This window comes from Camelus bactrianus, chromosome 6 (genome assembly GCF_048773025.1).
Source record: "Camelus bactrianus isolate YW-2024 breed Bactrian camel chromosome 6, ASM4877302v1, whole genome shotgun sequence".
Lineage (NCBI taxonomy): Eukaryota > Metazoa > Chordata > Mammalia > Artiodactyla > Camelidae > Camelus > Camelus bactrianus.
Window position 1 is genome coordinate 77,203,439 of NC_133544.1, and position 25,951 is coordinate 77,229,389.

At 40.1% G+C, this 25,951-nt stretch overlaps 1 protein-coding gene across 1 annotated transcript in view; it reads left to right on the forward strand.

Annotated features, from left to right (window-relative positions):
* SEMA6D (semaphorin 6D) overlaps nucleotides 1–25,951 on the forward strand; it is a 517,967-nt gene that overhangs the window by 210,295 nt on the left and 281,721 nt on the right. Inside the window, exon 3 of the mRNA XM_074366063.1 lies at nucleotides 24,046–24,117. The gene's annotated coding sequence lies outside the window, so the exon portion shown is untranslated. The remainder of the gene's footprint in view (nucleotides 1–24,045; nucleotides 24,118–25,951) is intronic.

A 25,951-nucleotide genomic window follows, 5' to 3' on the forward strand; every position in this document is an offset into this window, starting at 1 on the left:
CTTAGTTGCTTGGTACTAATTTCCTTAGTCCTAATATAGCAGCTGCATAATATTCCTTCTTTCTATGTGTTACCTATTATTGAGCCATTTCCCTTTTGTAGGATATTTAAATTGTTTCCAATTTAGCAAGAGGATTTTTTTTCACTCTTTAATTTTTACTATTCTGATTCAAATTTCCAACTTAAAAAAAACAAACACAGATGGCATTGCAGAAGTCAGGGTATGTCCTCCTCCCCCTCAGCCTATGTCCATGACCCTCATTCAAGCTCCACGTATGTGACAAATATCATCGGTTTCAAAAGGTTATTTTCAAAGGGTGAGGTGGAGATGGCTCACCTCTGACACGAGTTACATCAGGAACATTCTGGCAACACGACACAGACTCGGGAGACAGGAATTAAACATAAAAGCAGTTTGGACTCACAAAGAACGCACAGTGATCACTGCCCTCTTCCCTCCTCCTAAAGGAGAATGGGGAATCCTTGTGCAAGAGAAAACAAATCGTTGTGCTCAACTGTTTCCTTCCTGCATGACAGTTCCTCCATTCCTCACCCACCTTCTGCTTCTCATACTCTCTGCCTGCCCCTGGGTGATCAGCCTTGCTGGTCTCCTTCTCGCTGACAGCCTGTCCCCCGAACCCCTGCTCGGGGGAACAGGGAGGTGCTGATAATTTCCAGAAGACAGACTTCTCGTTGGGCCCTGGCAGGATGATCTGGGAGAAGGAGCCTCTAGCCTTGGGGCATGTCAGCCAGCACCCCTGGGGGTGTCTGTGGGATGCTCTGCTCTTTGTGGGTCCCAGGGATGAACATGAGTATATTTGTGTTAGCATACATGTTCTTATAACCTGTAATTGCGTTGCTAAGTTGTATGGATGCACTATATAGATAAATTAGACATACACTCCAATTCTTCAGTTAACATAAAGGGTGTTTAGGCTTTTTTAAGATAGAAACTAACTAGTGCAAAATATGTGTTTAATACAGTGGTGGTCACTCATTGTCATAATCCACTGCAGGCCCCTATCTGGTGTGGAACGGGTGATTAGTTACTCACAGTAATTCAGTAACGAACTTCACACATGTTGCATTTTCCTTTTCAACATTATCTTTACAAGTAAATCCACCCTTTTCTGCTTGAAATCCAACAAGCTTTCTTCAGGAAGAGAGAGAAAGCAATGGATGTATAGCTAGTGTGCTGGGAATTAAACACAACACCCCTACCTCACTTAGAGCAGTGCTCCGTGGAAGGATACTGCAAGCGGGAAGCTCATGCCACGTGTGTTGTAGTGATTTTGACAACAACTGTTCTGAAATACTCAGCAAAGTGACGAGGAGATCAACAGGTCTAGTTCATTCTGAAATACATTTCCCCTCTTAAAACCCTTCAGTAGTGTCCACTTGTATACAGAGTAGAGCCTACAGCTCTCCGCCCGGCACACCAGGCCTTCCGTGGTCTTTTCCTTGCCTGTGTGCCCAGCGTCTTTCTCCAGCCATTTCCGCGCTACGGCTACCCCGAACAACATCCAGGTCTCCGTTTCTGCCGTGCAGTCTGGCATGTTGTTTCCTCTACTGGAATAGCTCACCTCCTTTAACTTGCTGGCCCTGCCATTCATCCTTCAGGACCCTCTCAGCTCTGTCAGCATTTCCTTTCTGAAGCCTTCTCATCCAGCACAGCTGACCCCCTCTTCACACATACCTCTTCCGAACGTGGCATATGTCTGCTTTTACACTTCTCTATTATGAATTTAAGCTTCTGTCACCCATAAATTGTTGCAAGTTTCTTATAGACAGAGCCTGTGCCTTATTTGCTGCAGGCCTCTGATGCTGTTCATGGTTCATAGAATCCCTTAATGAATGTTTGATGAATGAATAAATGACCTGGCAACTTAGCTGGATCTTCAAGTCAGTGTCCACTTAGGTAGGACAACCCCCACACTCACCCTTTCCAAGCTACAGGGAACATTTCCTTCTCCAAAAGAGTGTGCCTAATGTTGCCCTCTCAGGGTCGGGGTAAAACTATAAGGCACTCCCAGAGGAACCAGGAAATTCACCCGATTACATGTGCTTGAGGGACACAGGCGCTACCCTGGCTATAGAGGTACTAGGATTAGCGTCACGAAGGCCGCCTGGAGGATACTGCCCCGCTGCGCTGCTCTGTGCTCGCCCGGCCCCTCCTGTGACTCTGCGCTCCTTTTCACATATCCCCAGCCCAGGCAGAAATCCCAGTGCATCACGAACCCTGGGTCGTGATCTTTGTTCATGTCTGTGTGACAAGTGAACGGGGAAGAGCTGACTGTTTGCCAGAAAAATAGCCTGAGTGTGATCTGGACTCAGCTGATGGGCCCGGCCGGGGACGGAGGCTGTGCTGGGAGGCCTGGCTGGTCTGTGGCATGGCCTTGGCAGTGCTTGGGAGCCTGGCTACTGGCAGCTGAACCGTTAGAAGGAGGGCACACTCTTTAAGCCAGATAGGTCCTCCAAGGAATGATGCCTGATCAATCACCTGTTTCTCAACCTGGCATACTGAGGGAGCGCAATAATATTTGTTACATGAAAGACTGGATGAATCTGTTTTCTGTGTTTTCGTGGTAGCAGGGCCTCATTGGAGAAAGAAATGAGGGCCGCTGGGACTTCATATGGTGATCAGAGAGGGGAAAAGAGAGAAGCAAATAGGGCAGAAGGAAGAGCCCGCTTTAGCCTTTTGCTCTGTTTACAAGAAGAGGCTCGCAGTGAAGGGACCTGTTCTGCCCGTAGAAGCTACCGAGGTTGACACCATCCTCCAGTGAGAGGACTGGAGGCTTCACGTTTGTTCTGGAACAGCCCCTGCCAGTACCTCAAGCAGGGGATGTGGCAAATCCTCTTCATCCTTCCACTCTGGCCACATCTTTCTGGGGGTACCTGGTGCTTTGTCCACCCAGATCTCATTCTTGCAAACAGATAGACAAGAACTCACCCTCTGCCCCGTTCACCGCTTCACTTGTGCTCAGAGAAAATTGCTGATAGGTGCTGCTGTGGCTGCAGGCTTCGACTTCTTTCTGTGCGTGTTTTGAAGAGACCGTTGTGAAGCAAGAGAAGCCCTAGACAGGATGTAATGAGTATGCTTCCCAATCTGGACTGGCTTCTCCAAAACCAGAAACCCAGAGATTTACTGAAGTGTGGAGAAAAATATTAGCACTTAGACTCATGTTTTACTTAAAAGTAAAACTTAAATTAAGCTTTACTTATCTACAAAATATATGGTTTGGGAGTTGATGAATATACATATGCTGGAGTAAAATACAAAAATATTTTACTAAAGGAATGCATTATTAAAAATTCTGGTGTCCATGATTCTAGACAATAATAAGGTGTACATGCACAGAGCCCAAAGGATCTGACTAGGGGAGGGGCTGCAGAATCTTCTGTAGGAACCTGGTGCATTCAGTTGCCTACATATAAAAGCAGGTTCCATCTCCCACCTAGAATTATGGGAAGACTTTCACAAGTTGCCTTGAACCTGGACGACTCAGTTCATGTCGACTGTGTTTGCCCATTTATGGGCTGACATGTGAGCAACTGTAGTGCATTATTTATAAGAAAAAACAAAGCACCTTGAGCTTCTCCCCACATCCCTTGTCTTTATGAAGAATGAGGCTTAGTGTCACATGTGGAATTTGAGATTCTCCATGCCTCACTGACAGTGTCTCATTACCATCTCTTATCAGACATCCTGGTCTATCAGGAAAATATCATGAATTTTTTAAGAGACTGAACACGTGTAATGCAGTTGAGCACAATCCTTCCAAAGGAGTTATTATAAAGCTCTTTATTCCTTGTAAGAAAATCCCTAAATACATATTTGTAATATGTATTAGAAGTCTCTCAATGCATATTTAGATGACAAGTTCCATGTTTAGCTGTCCCAGAGTACTTATTTTAGAATGTTACAAAGAATTAGGGGGACTCCCAGAGACACATCTCAGCTTTCACAACTGTGAAGCCAGAGAAAGTTGTTTTGAGAACTGGCTGACCTCTTGTGTTTAAGGGACTATTTGGCACCATTTTAATTGTCTTTAAAAATAGGATTAGAAGTGAAGCAGACAGAACAAATTCAGTGCCCGTTGCACAGGCAAGAACCTCCCAAGGCGAGCTTACCTTAAATACGTGTATAATAAATCAGATAATCCCAGTTAAAATAAACCAAAATACCTGACTCATTCACTCCTTGCTCTGCCTTCTGTTCCCAGATCCTATAACGGAATTTCACTTTTTTCCTGCATTCATTCAAGCCATGTCAATTCATTGAGTACCTAGGGTGTGCGAGGTGCCATTGGAGTATGCTGCTTCTTCCCATAGCTCCCAGCACCCACTCCAGTTTGATGGTCACAGACGTCACTGCGCTAATGTCACCTTGTGGGTGTGTTTACAGTCAGTTGGTGCCTAGAGCAGGGCACTGCTTTTCTGGGAGCCCCTGGGGAAGGGGTCATCTGTGAGGGAATGACTTAAAGGTACTGGATTCTCTTCTCAGGAACTGGCTCCTCCTGGCCAGTCCAGATCACTTCTCAGTTTTACAGGCTTTTCAAATGTCTGAATGTTTTGCATGTGTGTGCTGGATATCTTTATACAGTGGCCTCAAGTGTCCAGCATGTTTTATTTCAATCATAAAAGAGAAAGGGTAGTTTGACTTACAGGGAGGACGTAAGGGATAGGAAATACTAGAAGACTGAGCTTAAAGGTGCTCTCCAATCCAACCCTTTCTCATCTGACAGATAGGCATATTGGGGCTACCCAGAGAGGTTTGTGACTTTCTCAACATTATATCCGTAACTGTTGGAGGGAAAGCAGGACTAAGGGCAACCCTAGAATGTCTTGTGTTTTCTCCACCCTTTGCTGCATTGCTTCTCCACAAGTCACATGTCACTCCCTTCCACGCATGTCTCTCTTCAGAACCCTCTTTCCTTGTGTGAAGTGGTTGGGAAGTCTCCAAGTCCAATACAAGGAAAGATAAGGTGTTATAAAAGCCCCCAAAAGGTTTTGCAGAGAAAGGGCTGATGTAGGACTTAAAGGTGGAGATGCAGAAGCTTTCCTGGTTCCTTTGGCACAGTGTGAGCTATTTCTCCCTGGAATGCCCAGTGCAGGAGGATGCAGAAAAACACAAGGTTATGGGACCGTTTTACCCCAAACACCAAGGACACTCAGGATACTAGAGATGGATCTGGGGGGCCCTGTGGGCACCACCTGAAATTGAATACAAAATTGTTTGTTCAGATGTGTGTTATTAGGGAGAGGACCAAAAGCTTCCTTAAAGAGGTCCGTGAGCTCCACACACCTCCCCCCCCCCACCCCAGAAGTTTACAAACTACTTGAATAGAATCTTGGTTAGGATTCATACACATCTAGGATGGTGATTGGAGATACCAGTCTGCAGCTTCCCAGTACAGCAGGGGTCTGCAGGGGTCACTGTCATTCTGTAAATAAAAGCAATGGATGGGCCTGGGGCTGATGATGGGACAAGGAGTGAGCAACCAGGAAATGACTGTTGGAAAGAAGGGAACATGTTACACGGGGGAACTGGGGGCTGTCCCTCCCCCACAAACCTGGCTCATTTTTCCTTCCTTACCTGGAAATTTTACTTAGACTTAAAACCTGGAATTCTAACAATGGGGAGGTATCATCTGATTTAAGTCTTCCCTTTATTCTCACTGTTTCCCTTACCCTCTTCTCTTTCCAAATTAAAAAAATCTTACTAGATCAGTGGTTGTATGAGGCCAAGGGTGGGAGGAGGGATTGACTGCAGAAAGGCTGGAGGGAACTTTGAGGGTGATGAAAATGCTCTTGGACTTGATTATGGTGGTCTTTGAGCATCACACTGAAAATGGTGACATTTTACTCTATGCAAATTATACCATGATGTAATTGACTTAAGACGGAAACCAAAAATTGCATTATTTCTTGTTCACCTCAGTTCCCAGCTGATCACTTCTTTTCGTGAAGGTCACTGGTATTTAGAATTGGTACCCTTATTTTGTGCGTACACAGATCTTCTGACACTACCTCCCTCCCTGGCTGGCTCCCCTGTGAGCCTCAGTTCCGAAGGGCCTGGCCCACAGCTTGCTTCTCTCACTCTTCCTTGGGTTCTCCCTAGCAGCAAGCACAACAGAATGGAAATACCCACCGCTGAGAACAATGACGAGGCAAAGGAAAGAAGGAAGCCCTTCAGTGTCGCCAAATCACATAGAAAACTGTTTTCGATGCTTTTGCAGAAATTGAAGAAAGGTGTGTTTCTTCATTAACCAAAAAGTGAACTCAAAGGCAGATGACTTGTGGTCAAACCCCAGCTTTTGACACTTAATCTGTGTGTTTTGGGCAAGTTACTCATTTCTCTGAGCTAAAATTCGTATCTTTAAATATAGGAAATACTTGTCTTACCTACCTCTTCAGAATATATATATATGGAGACAACTCCACAAATTATAAGGCTGTATGCAATTAGCGTTTTTATTGTGTATAATTAGCTAATAATAAAAATTTTCCTTTATTCATTTAAAAAATACTGTGTATTTTAAGGAAAAGGAATCTCTGTTATTGAACTTTAACACAGAAGTTTTTTTTAATGTTTAAAATGTTCCCTAAAGCTACAGGAATACTTTTATTACATGATTATGTGATCAAACATGAAAAAGTATTTTAAGTTATAAATAGCAAATTCTGTTTGATCTATTCATTTTGGCTTATTTTGGACATCCTTACTTCGTGTTATTACCATTAGAAAAGTTTTCATTTGACCTGTTCAAGAAAATGTGTATTTAAATTTCTCCTCAGTGATTCATTATGTTTATCAACATCAAATAATAATATTTATTAAATAGCAACGTGAACTTTTTTATATTTTTAAAGAAAAATATTTACAGTTGAAATCACCCACATGGATGCTTTTCGCTTGTTTTAGTTGATTTTCTTACAATCTCATTATTTCTTGAGCATTGCGTTCTCCTTTGTAATTCATTTGAAAAGAAAAAGTAAAGCTTATACCACAGCAGATAAATTTCCAGAACTGCTATCACTTCCTGTTTCAAAGTTGAAGTGTTTTCTGAAAAGAAATCTGTGCTTTTTCAACTTTGCTCAGAATCTAAAACAACGCCCATGTTTGCCAAGTTGGAAAGTAAAATATTAGGAGAAAATTTAATTTCCAAGTTCCCCAAAGGTCATGTAGAGGCAAATGAGAAAGATAAATTTAATTAATTTATTTTAAATAGAAATGACTTAAGTGCCCTTTAGAAAAAAGCCACCACCGTTTCAAAAAATATGTTTTAAACAGAAGTGACAATATCTATTGCTTCAGGAACAGATATGAGAAAAGTAAATCAACAGTGGTAAGCCCCACATAATAATCCACAGAGAGTCCGCAGAGGTTATGACAACAGCGGCCTGAAGGGTACAAATCAGCTGTTAAAATGTCTGAGTTCATTATGTGCACAAGGCTTTATGTCCTACTGAGAGGAAAGAGCTGGGAATGGTACTTAGGGTCCATCCGTATTTCATGGTCAGGGAGGAGTTCGGTTTTAAGTAGTAAAAGCACGTCTGCAAGTTTTCAGTTTTATTCCGTGAACTAAAACAAATAGCCCCACTCCACAAAGAGGCAGAATCAAAATGTCACTGTTTTGATCTATTTCAAAACATCCCGCTTTATCACAGGAACCACTTCTAACAACTCTTTTCAAATAGATGGGATGGGAGGGGGATCAAGAGCCCATGTGAGTCCCATCCTGTGGCCAGAATTCGCGGGCCACACACAAGTTTGAAAGCTATTGCAGATGAAGCGGCAAGGCAGAGTGATCCCACACAGACACTTGCTGGAAACAGGAGCCCTCCTCAGATGAGGCCCAGAGAGCCATGCTCTTTGCAGAGCTCATTCCCTACTGATGACCTCTTTGGCCATGCGTACCTGACATCCTGGTGACCGTGGCAACCACTGCTTCATTAGGACCAAAGAGCAAGTGAACAAAAGCATTCTAAGTAACACAAGGCCTGAGCTGCATTCGGCGGAGAACACATGGTTTAAAACAGTGTCGTTTTTTCATGCACTTAGTGAGCATTTATAGAGAGCCTGGTGATGACGTACCAGACTCCTTGCTAGTAAGATTCAAATGTGAATCACAGGCTATGAATCCTTGCCTTCTTAGAGTTTCATAATCCAATTATAGAACTTACAGTCTAGTTTTGGTAACTGAGTTCTTGCCTATGAATGATCCTTAGAGTAAAGCAGCCTTTTTTTTTTTTTTTTCTGAATGTAGTTTAATTTCTAAGGTAATGTTGCACTTGTCACTTTGATGTTTCCTGGTTTGAGTTCTCCAAAGGCAGAATACAATTTCTTCGTTGCACTGATGAGTATTGAACACCTTTTACTAAGCGAATTTGGGGGCAGCAGATAAATCACTGCCCATGAAGACAGCCTGTTGCTCTGTGAAGACTAACCAGCAAGGAAGCAATGAGCTATCCTGCGATGGGGCTTTGAAGATGCCTTCGGAGGGTTCACCATTCCTGCGTGCTCTCTCTCTCTCTCTCTCCCTCACACACACACACACACACACACACACACACACACACACACACACACGCACAGCTTTTCATTCTATTATTTACACTCAGGGCATGCTGATGCCCTATATGATATGATTTTTGTCTACCTCAGCCACTTAATATGCCACTCTGAATTACCCCAGAATTTTATTCCTACTACAACAGGGTAGTATGGTGGCTGAATGGTTTTAAGCCCAAACTCTGGAGTCAGAATACCTGCCAAGGTTTGAAACTTGGCTCCACTACTCGCTAATTGTGTGATACTGAGCACATTACCTGTGAACATCAATTTCCCAATCTGTGAAATGAGGGTGATGATAATACCTATATTGTGGGATTGTGTAAGGACTGAGATGATACCGTTAAAAAATAGCCCAGAGCCTGGCACATAGTATGCACTCAATAAATATTAGTATTATTATTGCTGTTTACCATCATCATCATCATTATCATCATTCATTATCCACAAACACCTCAGTTGGAACCAGAGATTAATAGAAATAACACAGTAGAAGTGGAGAGGACTAGGAGGGCATAATTGGAGGAAAGGTGACAGCATTTGGTAGGGCAGTTGGAAAGGCACTAAAGAACAATGAAACAGATCACCTTCCCTGTTCACCCCAACATACTTCACTTCCCTACATCCCTGCATGAGAAACATTTGATTCAAGAGCTACAATTTTAAAATTTGTAACAATGTCTGGATTTAGTATTTTCTTTCATTTTTCCTTTTTGCTTAATTTTTATTTTCAAGATTCTTAGAAAAGAAAACAGTCATTCATTGTTTTCATCCATTTGCATGGAACACCCACTCTGTGCTGTTACTTTGCTAGGTGATGGCAGCAGAGTAAGGAGTAGTGTAGGTTTGGTCCTCCTTTCCCTATGTCCTCTGTCACTGGTCATCTAATACACCTGCTGTGAGGAACATGGGAAATAAATCCTTCCAGGAGTCAAACACCCAGGGTGGGGCTCCAAAGATGGAGAGGAGGCCTGGTAGTGGTTCTCTCCTATCTCCACCACCCCTCCACATTTCCCCACAGCATTACCTCTGCAGTAACAAGGACAAAGAGATTGCTCTGGATCATGAATAACTGATAAGAATTATGAAGATGTAGAAGAGGAGAATGTCAATTGGAAGCAGACTTACCATGAAATTAATGAAGTTTAAGTTTTGAGAATCCTTACTTGCCCAGGAGAGACCCTAAAAATATGTTCCTGTAGTCATAAGTCTTCACAAAATTGGCAAAAGGAAAATATTTTATTGATTTTCCTTAAAAAGGGATCCTCATATTATGTAAGTTTCAGCTAGGTCCCCTGCAACATAAGTGCTCCCTCCATGATAATGATGGTGATGATGATTAACAGCTATGTTATGTGGGCTTTTCAGGTGCCAAAGGCAATGGTAAATGCTTGGCCTATTATCCCATTTAATCCTATTGTTCTTCAGGCCCTCACTAACAATAAGGATATAGAAGTAGCAGCAAGATTGAGAAACCAAGCTGTTGGAGGCAGCAAATTCTGTGAACCATGACTTAGTCCCTAAGATCAAAGATTCAGGGAGGTTTCTCTGCAACAGTATTTCTTACCATAGGGTCCACAGACCTCCATGATTTCATGGACAAAGCAGAAGTCCATGAACTTAGATAAGAAAAAGAAAAAATAGATCTTTATTTTCACTAACCTCTAACTGAAATTTAACATTCCTTCAGTTATGAATAGTTTCCAAATCTCAGTAGTATTAACAGTTATCATGATTTTTGTCACCGATAGAAATTAAAAATATTTTCATAACACATACAGTTCATGCAGATATCTGGAAATATTATTTACGCTCAACACTGCTTCAGATTTTGATGATTACTAGACCTCCTGTTAGAATTTATAAATGTTTTAATGTAGAAGCACATATATTATAGTAACACAGTTTTTTTTAAATATTCTGATATATATATTTCAGGATAATTGGTTTGTCATCCTATGCTATGGTTATATGAATTTTATAACAATATTCTGAGAAGAGTGCATAGATTTCACAAGACTGCCAATAGAGGCCATGGCACAAAATGAAAAGATTAAGGATGCCTTCTTCCTTTCATTTCTGGTAATGATGAGGGAACAGAGGACACGTTTATCCACCTCCCTTCAACAACTACAAAAATGGACAACATACACAAAACAAAGTTTTAAGATATTGGATAATAGGCAATATAAGAAAATGATACCTTTGGGAAAGGAAAAAAGTTAGGCAAGCTCTATGATTGTCTCAGCTTACTTCCTCAAGAGTTTCCAGGACAGGGGGCCTCAAACAGATCCCAGTAGTCACCTTGAACTGAAGAAATGGAGTTGAGAATTCAAGGAGGCCAAAGAAGCTAAAACTTGCAAGACAGAGTACTGGAGAGGACAGAACTGCACAGAGAGAGGACTTTTGAGATCTTCAAAGTTTTCTCTTTGTCTTCTGCTTTCTTCTGCTCAGCACAAGGATGTGAGGAAACCACCACATGTAGAAAAAGAACTTACAAAGGATAGGTGAAACAGCCCCAAAAGATCACACAGGGCTTATAATAATTTTTGCTCCTAACAGCCAGAGTAGAAAAACCTTGTAATACCCAGGGCTTTGGTTAGAGTACTCAGAATTGTCTTGCTTTAGTAGTGGTGAAAAATTAGCTCTAAACTAAAGGCTGCTCTGGTCTCCTGTAAAAAAAGCTTACAAGCAAGCCTTGAAAAGCTTACCAAGTAATTTATTTGAGTCACAGAACAAAGCTCAAACATATTTAAAAGAATATAAAAATATCCAGCACCCAAAAATGTAAAATTCATGTGTCAAGCATCCAATAAAAATTTACTGCAAAAAAGTAAAACACACCCACTATTAGGAGAAGAGATCAATCAATACAAAAGACTCAGAAAAGACACTGGTGAAAGAATTAGCACCCAAGGATATTAAAATAATACTACCAGTATATTCCATATGTTCAAAAAAGTAAAAGAAAGCATGAACATGTTTGTTAAGGAGAGACAGAAGATACTGGAAAAGACCTAAATAAAACATAGAGATGAAAAAAAAAAAACTGTCTGAGATTTAAAAATACGTAGTAAGTGATTGCACACCACAGAAGAAAAGATTAGTGAATTTGAAGACATGGCAATCGAAAATAACCGTAATGAAACACAGAGGAGAAAAAAGACTGAAAAAGTTAAAAATGAACAGACCATCAGTGAGGTTTAGAAAAGTATAAGATATTTGTTATTGGAGTCCTCAAAAGGGAGAGAGGTGTAGAAAAAAACATTTGAAGCAATAAAGGGTGAAAAATTTATAAATTTGATGCAAAATATAAACCTAGAGATTCTAGAAACTATTCCAATAAAAGTTCAGGTCAAGAACATGAAGAAAACCTGACCAAGGCATATCATAAACAGATTGCCAAAACCAGTAATAAAAAGAAAATTTTAAAAGTAGCCAAAGAAAAAAAGGCAAAGTACAAAGAAGAAAAAAGTTAAGAATGATTATAAACTTCTCATTAAAAACAATACAACCCAAAAGTTAGAGAAGCAGCATCTTTAAAGTACTGAAAAAGCAAAATTGTCAATCCAGAATCTGTACTCAGCAGAAATATCTCTCAAAAATGAAAACCGAAATAGAAATGTTTTCAGACAGACAAAATCTGAAATCTAAATTTACACAAAGGATGTAAAGCTCTGGAAATGATCAACATGTGGAATATGTTAAAATACTTTTTCTTATTTTTAAAATTGCTTTAAAATATAATTGGTTATTTAAAACAGAAATAATATTGGCATATTGAGGGGGTTTGTCATGTATGTGGTAGTAAAATGTATGACAAGAATAGCAAAAAAAGAATGGGAGAGGAGAAATGGAAATACATGTTGTAATGGTCTTACATTCCACATAAGGTGCTATTACTTGAAGTAAGTGATAATATTTTAAAGATGTATATACTATAAACCCTAAAGCAATCACTATGAAAAAGAGAGATAGCTAATAAGCCAACAAAGGATAAAAAGTAGAATAATTTAAAAATACATTCCTTTAATCCAAAAGAAAGCAAGAAAAAAAGGATGCCTTAGTCTGCTCAGGCTGCCATAACAAAACCCGACAGACTGGATGGCTTAAACAACAGAAATTGACTTCTCACAGTTCTGGAGGCTGGGAAGTTCAAACTCACCAGCTAATTCAGTTCCTGTTGAGAGCTCTCTTCCTGGCTTGAGGATGGTCACATTTTTGCTATGTCCTCACATGTTCTTTCCCTGGTGTGTGCATGTGGAGAGAGGGAGGGAGATCACTTTCTCTTCCTTCTCTTATAAAGTCATTAATCCTATCATGACTTAATCTAACTCTTATTACCTCCCCAAGGCCCCATCTACAAATACCATCACATTGTAGGTTAAGGCTTCAGCATCTGAATTGGGGGTCAGGGGCACATTCAGTCTGTAACAAAGGGAGAAAGGGAATAAAGAAGACATGGGACACACATAAAACAAAGAACAGCATGGCAGATTTAAATGCAATGATACTAATAATTACATTAAATGTAAAAGGATTAAACACTCAATTAAAAATGAGAGATTGCCAGACTGAATAAAACACCAAGAATCAAGATATGTTGCCCACAAGAGACTAACTTAAAATATAAAAATTGGTTAAAAGTAAAATGATAACAAGAAGTTATACCATGATAACACTATTTAAAAGAAAGCTGACTGGCTGTATTGATAGCAGAGAAAGAATATGACCAAGGATAAAGAGCATCATTTCATAATCTCATAGAGGTCAATCCATCAAGAGAACATAACAATTCTAAATATTTAGGTAAATATTTATGCACTTAAAGTAAAACTTCCAGATGCATGAAGCAAAAACTGATAGAAGTAAGAGGAAAATTAGACAAGTCCACAATCACAGTTGGAGATTTCAACAAGCCTCTTTCAATAATAATAAAAAATGTGCATTATATAAAGCTATGGAAAGTGTAACACTATCAACCAGTTTGCCCTAACTGACATTTATGGAAGACTCTACTCAATAATGAAAGGATACGTGTTGTTTTTCAAATGCGTGTGGAACATTTACCAGGGTAGACAATACTCTGACCATAAAACAAGCCCTTGAATTTACAAAGGATTCTAGATGTTTAAAGTATACTCCCTGACCACAGTGGAATTAAGTTAGAAATCAGTAACATAAAGATACCTGGAAAATCCCCAAGTATTTGAAAACTAAGGAACACACTGATTTAACATATGTGTCAAAGAAGAAATCAGAAGAGAAATCAGGATGTATTTTGAAATGAATGAAAATAAAAGCATGACAAATAAAAATGTGTAAGATGCTGCTATGACAGTGATTGGAAGTCAATTTGTAGCACTAAACGCCTTTATTAGGAAAGAAGAATGGTGTCAAATAAATGCCCTAGCTTCCGCCTAAAATAACTAGGAGGAACAAAAGCAATTTAAACCATAATAAGCAAAAGAAAAGAATATGAGCCAAGAACAATAAAATAAAAAGACTATATAATAAGGAGGATCATATGTAATCTGGCAGGAAGATCCTAAGGTAAGCCTGAGTGAGTCCCACCTTCTTGTGGTCAAGCCTTTCGGTAATCTCCTCCCCTTGAGTGTAGGTGGGACCTGTGACTTGTTTCTAACCAATTAAATATGGTAAAGACGATGCTATGCAATTTCTGTAATTAGGTTCTGTTATATGGCAAAGATGATGGTATGCAACTGTCACCATAATGTTGTATTATCTAAAAGTCTGCCTTAGCAAACTCAAGCCAGACACTCTTCTCAGAGGCTAGAGGTTGTAAGTGGTTACGCTGAAGAAACCCTTGTTGAAAGGGCATACAGACAGCCTCTAGGAACTTCTGGTGGCCACAATGACCTGAAAGCAGTCTTTAGCCAACCTCCAGCAAAAAGCCAAGCCCCTCAGTCAAACGGCTGTAAGGAAATGAATTCTACCAATTACCTGAATACGCCTGAAATTAGATTCTTTTCAGTTGAGCCTCCAGATAAGAACACAGCCCAGCAACTCCTGGATTGCAACTTTGTGGTAGATTTTGTAAACTGAGTTCATAGGACTTGCAGATGGATTGGACTTGGATGAAGTTAAAGGAGGGTCAGAGAGAGAAGAGAATAGAGAATGATCTAGCTTGATTTGGCCCTGGGTCCATGGTGGTTTACTAAACTAGGAAAGACCATGGAGTAATAGATGGGATGGTGTGTGTGGGAATCAAGATTTCTGTATTGACTATACTAAGTTTGAGATGCCTGTGATAATCTGAAAGGGTAAATAATTAAATTTTAAAACTTGTAAAATAACCACAAAACAAATGATAGATTTTCTTATTTTTTTTTTCCCTACAGCCTTCCACTTAAACCAATACTAGACTGAATTAACAATAGAGAAAACTCTATTAAATTCTATTAAAAAGGATTTCATCTCTGTGGCAATACCAGAGATAACTATCTGGGGGAAAATGTGGAGTAGTTCAGAATATACTGTCTGGTCCTTCTACTTTGATTTTCTAAATAACACATGAAATAAAAATCTGTTCTTAAAAATCAATTCCACTAACTCCCTCTAGATCCTTCTATTCGAACCCCCAAGTCAGAGTGTTTAAAAATCTTACACAGAGACTAAGAAAAATGTCTGTTTTCTAGATTTTCTTAAGACATAGGTGAGGTTAAACTCTAATTAGCCATCCCACAGCTGTGTCTTCTCATTTGCAAACAAATGACACTCAACTGAGGAGGAATTCTCCTTCTGTGAATTCTGAGAAATTATTTAGAAATTACTCAGAATCTAATTTTCATACCCAGGGAGCCTCGTAAGAAGGAGCCAGGCTCGTTACTGCTTATCAGAAATTACTTTTCGTCTCAAGTCCTTTTTTACCCTGAAAGAGCAGTTTTGATAAGAAGTGAAGATTTGAGTCAAAGAGAGAGGGGAAAATCATTGCAAGGAGTGATCGATGAAGTCCAGTTAGCCAGGCTTATTTAGAGTTGCCGAGAAATCTTCTTGCCAGTGACCAAATCTTACAAAATAATAAGTACCCTGCTCTAAATGTGCTTTGAAAGCACTGCAAGAAAATCATATATCTTCTACGATGAAAACTACATCATGATGCTGTATGCATGAGGACAGAGTATAAGAAGGAGCAAAGACAACCTCAGATAGGTGATTTGTTAGTGTTAACGTGATTGTGGCCTTTGTTTCTCTGTTTCCAACCTTTTGTGCAGGTAATTTTGTGAGGCAGAGACGAGGGATGGGGAGCACTGGAATGTATTGCGAAAATCCCATAATTTTCATTTAAGTTGAAATAGAATCACCAAATTGTGTCAACAACAGATCTCAGTTTTGGTAAATGTTATGTTTTTAGTAAATGTTGCCAGTAAGTCTCTAAAGTGTTTGTTACAAGCATACACTTAACATACAACAGCAGATATAATAACTTGGAAATTAATTCAGCTAAATTTGCCTTGAGCTTATGAAACTACTATTAATATTTGTCCTTAGCAGGCATATTGAATCCTTTCCACAGCACATAAGGCTCCACAGGGCCTACTTCTTATTCCTACTTCTTGGCAACAACCGCCTCCACCCACCCCGCCCCCCACCCCCACTTCAGCCTGGCTGATGTTTCTGCTCATCCTTGAACAAGCTCACTTCCATCCTAGGGTCTTTGCCCTTGCTCCTTTCTCTACCTGGACCACTCTCCCCTTGATCTTAACATCACTGCCTTCATTCAATTTTTATTCTGAATGTGACCTTCTCAGAAAGATCTTTGGCAACCATCTCAGATAACTGCACTCCCAGTTCCACCACCACCAGCAGTCTCTCTCCATCTCATCACACCATCATAATTTCTACACAGCAGATACTGCGCAATCTGAGTTGCTGTTAGTCATTGTACTGCTTGTTTATTGTCTGTCTCCCTCCAACACACACCCACATACAAATGTAAACTCCACGAATACACAGACCTTGTACCTTCCCCTCTTCACCAATATATCTGCAGTGCCTGAAACATCACTTAATATAAAGAAGGTATTCTGTAATATTTGTCAGACAAATGGTTAAGTTGAATTTGGAAGAACAAGAATCTGAGGTTTGTCTGTCAGATTTGATAATCATACGACTATAACACAGATGGCATGGGACCAGGGTCTCTCCATCATTAAAATTAGTAATAATAATAATAATAATATCTCTGAGTAAATTCTTATTGATAAAATAAAGTGTACAGGATGTTAGGAAGAGGCTTCTTCTTGGAGATTTAATTGCTTTCTGTACTTACATGAGTCATTCTGTTTGGAATGGAAAATCTGGTCCTCGCATGTTAATTGAAGGATGAACTAAAGTCAGTACAAACACACAAATAGTCCCAAAGGGATAAAATCCATAAGATTAGAACTTCCGCTTGCAGGACACATTTGTATAAATATGTGAGGAATATATGTGTTTCTGTTTGCATACTCACATTTATACTGTGTTGCAAGAAAAAGGCTGCAGATGTGCACTGGGTCAAGTCAGTGCACACCGGATTTGGTCCTTGCCACGTGGGAAGGGCAGTCCTTGTGCATTACCAGATTATACTGAATATTCCTAGAGGCACCATTTGGTGATTCCAGATTTTGATTTTTTGGGGCCTTTTACATTCATCTAACATAATTCATTTCAAATCTTGGTGCTGCCATGGAGTTTTTCCAGACCATTCCGGTATGCTATGTTCTCTCCATTTCTCTTACATCCTGTAGCAATTATTGATAATTAAATGTGTCTTGTCTTGTGTTATTTTTATTGTCTTGAACTCTTATTTGCAGGTCTTTTTTTGATTTGGGGGCTATTATTTAAACCTTCTTTATCCCCAGCACTGTGCCTTGTGTAGCAAGAAAGCACTACATATGTTACCTAACCAGCAAGTCTAGAGGGTGAAAACTACACCCCAGATGCCCCATTTCAGCCTCGCTCTTGCTGAATGAGAAATATGTAAGTGTTTTAGCAAAAACTGGACCTGTTTTCCCATAGTATCTGTGAGTATTGATCGGCAGCGAAGACGTTACTACCCTGCACGTAAGCGTATTTCTTGCTTCTCTGCCATCAGAGATTAAATCGTTGGCTGTAATGAACTAGAGTTAAGACGACCAAGTTGTTCAGGTTCTCAGAAAATGAAAAACACATTAGTTGTGGTGGTTTGTTGTTATTGTTTTTCCTGTTTCCGTGAGCCATAGCAAATAGTGATTACTCTGTTTACAATGAGTAGATAAAACACCCTTTTCCCCTCATTATTAAGGTTAGGCAGGAATACAGGTAATTTTATCTCCTGTGAAGATGACTTAATTCACCATGAGTGGAGAGCCGGAAGGGCTGCAGTAAAGCTAAAACTTTACTGTTTTTCAAGAACCTGGTATTTGTGGCCCTGTGTGTTGCTGGTCTGGCTTGTGAGTCACTAAATCCCTGAGCAAAACAGATGGCATTGAAAGAGGCACATGGACAGAAAGAAAATGCCTGACCATAAAGAGATGTAGATAAAAAAAATCAATTCAAAAATGACCTTGAATGTGGGAAGGATTTTTAAAGAGAGGGTTCTTCAGTAAGTAAATAAGAAAACCTCAGTGTCCTAGAAGGGATAGTAACAGTCCACTGTAGCAATAACAGAAACAACCAGGGTCTAAATCTAATTAGTTTTTCATTTTAGTACAAGGCTTACAATTGCAAGCCGGGTTACACAGTGTACTCTGCGTGGGGCTTATAATTTTCCCCTTGAAATGTTGCTCAAGCTGTTCTTCAGAAGACCCCACAATGTTCTACCTGGTCCTTCACCATTATCCAATTACGTGCATCCTTTGCCTCATAATTGAAAACCTTCCTCATACTCTTTTTCCTGATCATCTCTGCCCATAGCAAGTCTTCTCGACTCCACTCCTGTAGCCTTTACTGCACACACTGCATATACATTTTGTTTATGTCATAACCATACAGCAATTTTTAGTGATTTCCAAATCAATAAAAGGTGGTTTAACTAAAGTAGATGCTCATAAGTATCTTGAAAGGCCCAAGAGCTGTATGACTAAAACGTACGTTGATGGTACATGGAAGGCATCCCCCTGGGGCCCAAAGAGATAGATTTTAAAGTCAGACAAACTTAGGTCTGAAACATGTCTCTTCCTCTTGCTGGTTAATTGTGTGACTGTCTTAGTGCCTGTAGCTGCTGTAACAAATAATTGTAGACTGGGTGGCTTGATACAGAAATGTATGTTCTCACAGTTCTAGAGGCTGGAAGTCTGAAATCAAGGCGTCAGCAGAGCCTCACTCCTCTGAAGGAGTTAGGGAGAATCTGCTCCTTACCTCTTCCAGCTTCTGGTGGCTGCAGGCTTGTGGCCAGATCACTCCAGTCTTTACCTCTGTGGTCACATTGCCCCCTCCTCTTCTGTGTGTCTTCTCCTCTGTGTGTCTGTCACCAAACTCCCTCAGCCCCTCTCTTATAAGGTACATGTGATTGCATTTAGGGCCCACCTGGATGATCCAGAATAAACTCCTCCTCTTAAGATCCTAAACCTAATCACATCTTTTGCCACGTAAGGTAATCTTCACAGGTTCCAGAGGTTAGGGCGTGGACGCGTCTTTTTAGGGGCCACCATTTAACCTGTATGATGACTCTAATGAGATTTCATTTTGGGGGTTACAGTTCTTCTTAAGTAAGAAGAGGACAATGACTTTTCATTGTCATGGCTATTAAATATATTTTCCACGTAAACATGTTTTTCAGGGTCACATAAATGGTAAAAAGTATTAGTGTGGACGGACTACCCACTGCTATTCTAATTAATTCAGCCCCTGTAGCATCCTGTCCCTAGAGGTGTCTCCTATGTGCTCATTAAGGAATGCATTCAGTTACCCTATGACATATGACATTCCACCTCCCCGCCTAATCCTGCTTCAGGTGCCTTTGGTGATACCTGTCTTCACTGCTTCCTACCAAGTCATTGCTACCAGTGCCCAGGTTCATGCCGATGGCCAAGCTTCCTGATATCCCCAGATCTGCCTGTAGTGTATTCCACAGCCAGATCCGCTTTTCACTCTTCCGAGATTATTGGTTTGATGGGCTGCTGGTATGCTCCCATGGTAGACCCTCAAGGTGCCAAAGTTGTATTATATCCTTTCCAGTCCTCCATGTGCACAAGCCACCTGCACCCTTGCCAGAATGGAAACTCTCTCTTCTCTTTCCCCCACATTTAATTTAAATACCTCTTCAATAGACAAGTACCATATACGTGAGTCCTTGCACGATTAGGTCAGGACACAAATCAAAGTGACAGTCCCATTGATTGTCCTGCCCCACTGATAAATGAGGTCTTGTCATGGAACAGGTGGGTTTATCTGAATTAGTACTCTCTTAAGAGGTTCATAAGTCTCTTGTGCAAATAGACAAATAATTCCACAAGATGTGTATGAACCCCAGAGATGAGTAGAACTGAGCCTCGAGCTAGCTTCTCTTTCTCCTACACATCCTCTGCCTTCCTGCCCCCAACCTTTCCTATTCAAATACACAAGTAAAGGCTTTTGCACGGCACCTGGGATATGGTAGGTGCTCAGTAAACACAGGACCTCCTGTACCCTCAGTGCTTTGTACATGGAAGATAATTAATAAATACGCTTTGGCTGCTGATATATGGATTTTTATTGTATAAAGAATGGAAATATTGGGGGGAGGGTATATATAGCTCAGTGGTAGAGTGCAGGCTTAGCATGCATGAGGTCCTGGGTTCAATCCCCAGTACCTCCAATTAAATAAACAAACAAATAAATCAATAAATCCAATTACCTCCCCTGAAAAAATAAAATAAAAATTAAAAAAAAAGAATGGAAATATCCCTCATAAAGTTGTAATTTCTCAAATCAGACCTTTAACTTTAACATGTACTATTTTTAATTGTCTGGTTGTTAATAATAAGCCCCTAAATATAGACCTTTGGACATTCGTATGTGTGTGAATAATTGTCCACACTCCATTTAAAATTCTTACTTCTTAGACACTTGCCTTGCACCATTGCTAGTGATGCTGAACTCTTTTGTAGCCTGTGAAAGGGAAAGGTTGCTGACTTTATGTTATAAATCCCAGAATAGGTCTTGCCAGTTTTACAGTAATATTTACTTAGTGTTTTTCTCCAGGGGTAAAAAAAAAAACCAGCCTGCTTTTTTTGAAATACTTTCCAGATGACAAAATAATTCATATTTGTAGTTTTCATGGAGAAAATTTAAAGATAAGAATTTTGATCCTTGTTTTATAAATGAGAACCTGAAGACCTAGAAAAAAAACCTTGTGCCCTCCCTGACGCAAAGTCGGGATCCTTTTAGAAGTGGTGTGCCGAGTTTCTAAGCATTTATTGTAATATATGTTTCATGGACCAGTAATCATCCCTTACCCCTGAAATCACTGCAGATTGACACACTCCAGGTCTGGTGGGGCTAAGGGAATTAAAGTAATTATGATGTAAACATGTTGGTATTTATGCTAATTCGTGCTGGAAAATGCAACCTAGAGAAGGTGAGTTGACTCAAGCAAAGCTTTACACACTCAGTGTGTTCTCATTAACCCTTTGAAGGCTGGAAATGCAAGAAGGCTGGCAAACTTGTAGGGGAAAACAAACAACTTGAAAATGTTAGCTAAATGGTTGATTTAGAAGTAAACAAGGGCTAGAGGCATTAAAAGGCTATTTAGTTAGGGATAAACTTGTAAGAGTTGATCTAGATACATGGGAAATGGGAGTGGGGTGGTTTTTCTGCCTTCATCACCTCCCTGTAACACATCATGGCAGTTTACTGGGATGAGGACACTGTCTCTTTGCTTTTCCTAATGGGATGCGAAGGGGAAATTGATGCATTATTTACCATCATGGGTTTCTGTAGGACCTAACCCGGCAGCAATGGTGCCGTTTAGTAGATGTGCCTGCTAGAGTAGCAAGTACAAAAAGACAAATTTGAACCCCATCCCCTACTAGCAACGTGATCTGGGAAAAAATGTCTTTGCTTCCATGGGCTTTCGTTTTTTTTTTTCCCCCTCATCTGTAGTATGAGAAGTAATAATATTGACAGGTTGTTAAGAGGTTCAGATGAGAGTGTATCTCACAGTGCTTGGTGAAGCGTAGGCCTGTACACGTGTTATGTGAGTAACAAGTTTGTGCCACTGTCGGTCACTTGCTGCACTGCACCTGACTGCCTTCTTGTTGGAAATAGATTATAATCAAGGAAATCAGCAACTTCAACCTCCCTTTTAATTTAAATAATATGTGATACTATATATAGATGTATGTGTATGTACATACACATACGTGTATATGTGCATGTATGTGTGGGTATATATATATGTACATATATATATTCATATCTAAGTTTCTTCATTGTTGAAAAGTCAGATGCAGCTGACAGTGACTTCTGTCATTGGAATTTTCTTACTGTAGCAGATTTGGCTTGAATTAACAGCATTAGCAGAAATTGAGACTGTTTCAACCACTGTGGCTGAACAGGAAATAAAACGGTTTAGAGACAAGTGGCTTAAACCCTGAGCATTAACATTCAATGAGAGGGAAGAGTCATCAGCCTCATAACCTTACTTTACGTGAATGAATGCTGGGACCTGAGAAGGAGGACAAGTCAGGGGGGCCTGCAGTCAGCCAAGATGATAATCTGGAAGAGGTAACACTGTCTATGAAGTGAGCGCCATTACTGGAAGCAAGTTCTGGGCAAAGGGAGAGGTATCAAGAACATCTGTTTCAAGACCGTCCATAAGACCGTGTACTGATCACAACCCCTCAGTTTATATTTTTCAGTTGTCCAGATATTAAAGCAACACATTTCTTTGGTTATCTCCTACAGCACTGATACCAAGAAAGCACAGATCAGTTGCCAGTATCCAATATCCAGGTTTGATTGGCACAGATGAAATTGTCCCCAACTGGTAATACTCAGGCCAGAAGAAGTAGTCCTGCCTCTGGGCTTCACCCACTTACCGTCACAACACACTGGGAAGCCATTCAGGGTGATTCCTAAGACAAGCTCTTTCTACTCCACCCTGACCAGAATCCCTCAGAATTTTCTCTGTAGAAAAATTTTCCTGGATTTCTCTTTCCATTGACCCTTGAACTCTTAAGATCTCTGGCTATCGAACATCTGTCACTGCCAAATTCCTTATCGGCATAATTTCTTAGTTAGTTTAGGTAAATAGCCCATCTTTTCTGAAGCCAGTGGTGTCTCAAGTCGGGGACAGTGGGAGCTGCCTGCCTGGTGGGGAGGAGTATTTTACCATTGACCTGGTTGAGAATTGTCAGTGCATGGTGATGATAAAAAACAGATACACTTTTAGATGGATGTATTACTGCTTTTAAACTCTCTACAGCCTCACTGCTTGAACCTTGGAATGCCATTGTCTAAACCCAGGAACGTTTGGAACTATTGCTGTTTGTTTTTTGTTTGTTTGCTTTTGTGGGAGAGGAGTGTGGGCATCAAAATGATCTTCACTGTTTTTTCTCTGAAGAATTAATACCTTCAGCAAGTGTTTATGGAGTGCTGTTAGATCAAGTACCTGTACTGGATATTAGAATTACAATAACAGACAAGCCCTCTTAATGCTCATCAGTGTCTCATGTATCAAAACACATTCCAGAATCTGCAAAAGCTATTTGTCTATTTGTTCATTTCTTTTATAAACATGTTTATCAAGTACCTCTATATGCCATGTACTCTTCTAGACATTGGAGATAAGGTTAGCAAAGAAATGCTTGACTCTGTCTTAATGTAGTTTCCATTCTCCTGTGTGTGCTTACCTCTCTTATTTATGTAAATAGTGTTACATAACTGCTTTTTCCTATATTAGTATATCAAAAGTATTATTATTTACCTAAGAATTTTTTTTTAAATCAGCTCACTCTTAAATTTAAAACCACTTTAAAAGAAGGAAACACTATCTCTACTTTAAGTAGGTAAATGAAAATCCCTATGGCTTGTGAGAAATATGACATATAAATATAAATACAATGGAAACAAACATGATTAATAAATTCTAACTGAATCTTGTGGTCTGCCGAGATCTATGTTAGTTAGAAGAGAGATTAGCAAAATTAGAGATGTACTTCAATCAAAATAAGACTTTTTCCTTGAACTCACCAGAATTATTGAAAAGGAAATAACATCATCCTGTGTGCTTCATTGTTACTTCATTCGTGTTCTTGTTCTACCTAAATTGGTCTTGCTACTACAGTAACCACACGGCCTGCTTCATAAGGCCCTGTACGAGGAGACTGGCTCACGTATCGGTTCTATGTGGAGAAATCTTTATGGAATTGCTTAGATAAACTGGGATTACGAACCTAATTCCAATTTATTTTCTCTTTCTTTAGTAAACTTCAGGCTATGCACTTTCACTCCATTTGTAGCTATTTTAATATCTTTCTGCCCATTTTTTTCTATTTCCTATAGAATACAGAGCCCTGGATCTCTTGGCCACAGATTGACAGGCTGGAATCCCGAGGAAGATCAAGACTCCTAACAGTAAGACATGGGTCTTTTGCAATTATGTCTCTTCCACATGTGTATACTGTATGATTTAAGTTTGAACTTGAAAGATTCACTCTTCCTGGGGAAATCACTACCAGCTAATCTGGATTTGTGCCTCAATACTAGTGCTAGACCAGCGCTAACTAAATGATCAGGGTGGGTTAGCTTTTCCAATCGGATTCTTGATTTAGCATAGATCAAAATTGAAGTTTTATTGTGATTTTTTTTTTACACTTTCATTGCCAATTTAGAAAAACACAAAAGGAGAAGAATAAAGATTAAATAATAAGAAGCACTGCTTCAAAGGACACCATTTGAAGAATAATTTAGGTCAGCTTGCTGCATGCCATCCACTGAAAATGCCTTACGGGGGTGTTTCCAAATTGCAATCAATGTCAAGTGTATTCTTTCCACAACCACATGTATATACGTAATGGCCATGTCTGGTAGGCAACTGATGGAGCAGAGCAAGCTGTGTGGTATGGATAGAAGGAAATTCTCCTGATTATGACCGAGTGACAAGAGAAGAAGCAATCAAGTAGAGACATGTGACCATTTTACCTTATGAATATTTGAGGGAGAAGGATCAGGGCAGTAAGCAGTTCTTTTCAAACAGTGACAGTGGTATAGGGTGACTGCGTATCACGGTAACTGTGAACGTCCATACAGACCCTGTGAGACACCGATAGACTGTTACAGTGATGGTGTTCAAATCATTGTTGACTCTTGGTGCTGTTTTAAGTCTGTTAGTCCCTATAAATAGGTCTCCAAGATTCTAGTATTTTTAAAATCCTCACTTCCCTGAGGAAAAGATGGGACTCAGAACATTCAGGATTCCTCTTCCTCCTAAGTAACTTTGTCTTGTTTCTTGAATCAAGTGCTGGTATACTCCTTGCTTAAACTACAGCCCATTCGGTCCTTCTCTAGTGATTTTCAGCCTTCGTGTACTACGCAATCTGTTATAAAGCCTGCTGCTCCGGCGGACAGGACCCTTCCTAATTTATGTCTACTTTGTCTGCGAGGGTCTGCACCAACTGAAAGGTTAATTCTCAGAAAAAGGCTGCTCACCATGAGATGGCAGTGAAGAGCAGCCTGGCAGACAGGCCCAGATTACCTGGTTTTTGAGCCAGACTCGGGGCTGGGAGTAGCAGGAGGAGCTAGATGACCAAAGTAAACTGCTTTTGATTTTGTTCTTTGTTTTTATCTGGCAGTGCCTTTCTGAAGAGGGGGCTAGGCATTGCTGTTAAGGAAAGTCCTGATTGTAACACCTGAGGTTGAGAAATCAGGAGAAAGGGAGCTAGTTCCTGAAATATACCAACCTCAGATGATCAGAGTTCTGCTGGGCTGCCCCCCCCCCCACACACACACACTCAAGAAGAAAGAGGAAGGGAGAGAAGAACAGAGGAGAGAAGAGAAAAGAGAAGGGGACAAATGTTTTATCACTGGAAAGCAAGGCTAACTGAGATTAGCAAGGAGCCGAAGGCAGTTATGCTGGCTTGGAGACCGGCATTGTTTCTTCCCTCCTTAAAGAGGCCAAAATGCCACTAGACTAGACATGAGGGTGGGTTCTAACACCTGTGCATTTTGAAACCCCTCATTGTACAGAGAAATCAGAAAATGATCAAGATGGATGACATTTTCACAAACTGCGGCCCAGGAGGTGTCATGTCTTGCCCAAGGTCATTCAGTGAATTAGTGGCAGGATTAAGATTTAAAAACTCACTTGTCCTAATTATCAGTAGCCTACCCTGTCCAAATCACAGGAGCTAGGGAAACTTGATATTTTCTCCCAAACAGAAAAGACATTACAGGAGTCTGAAATTCTGCC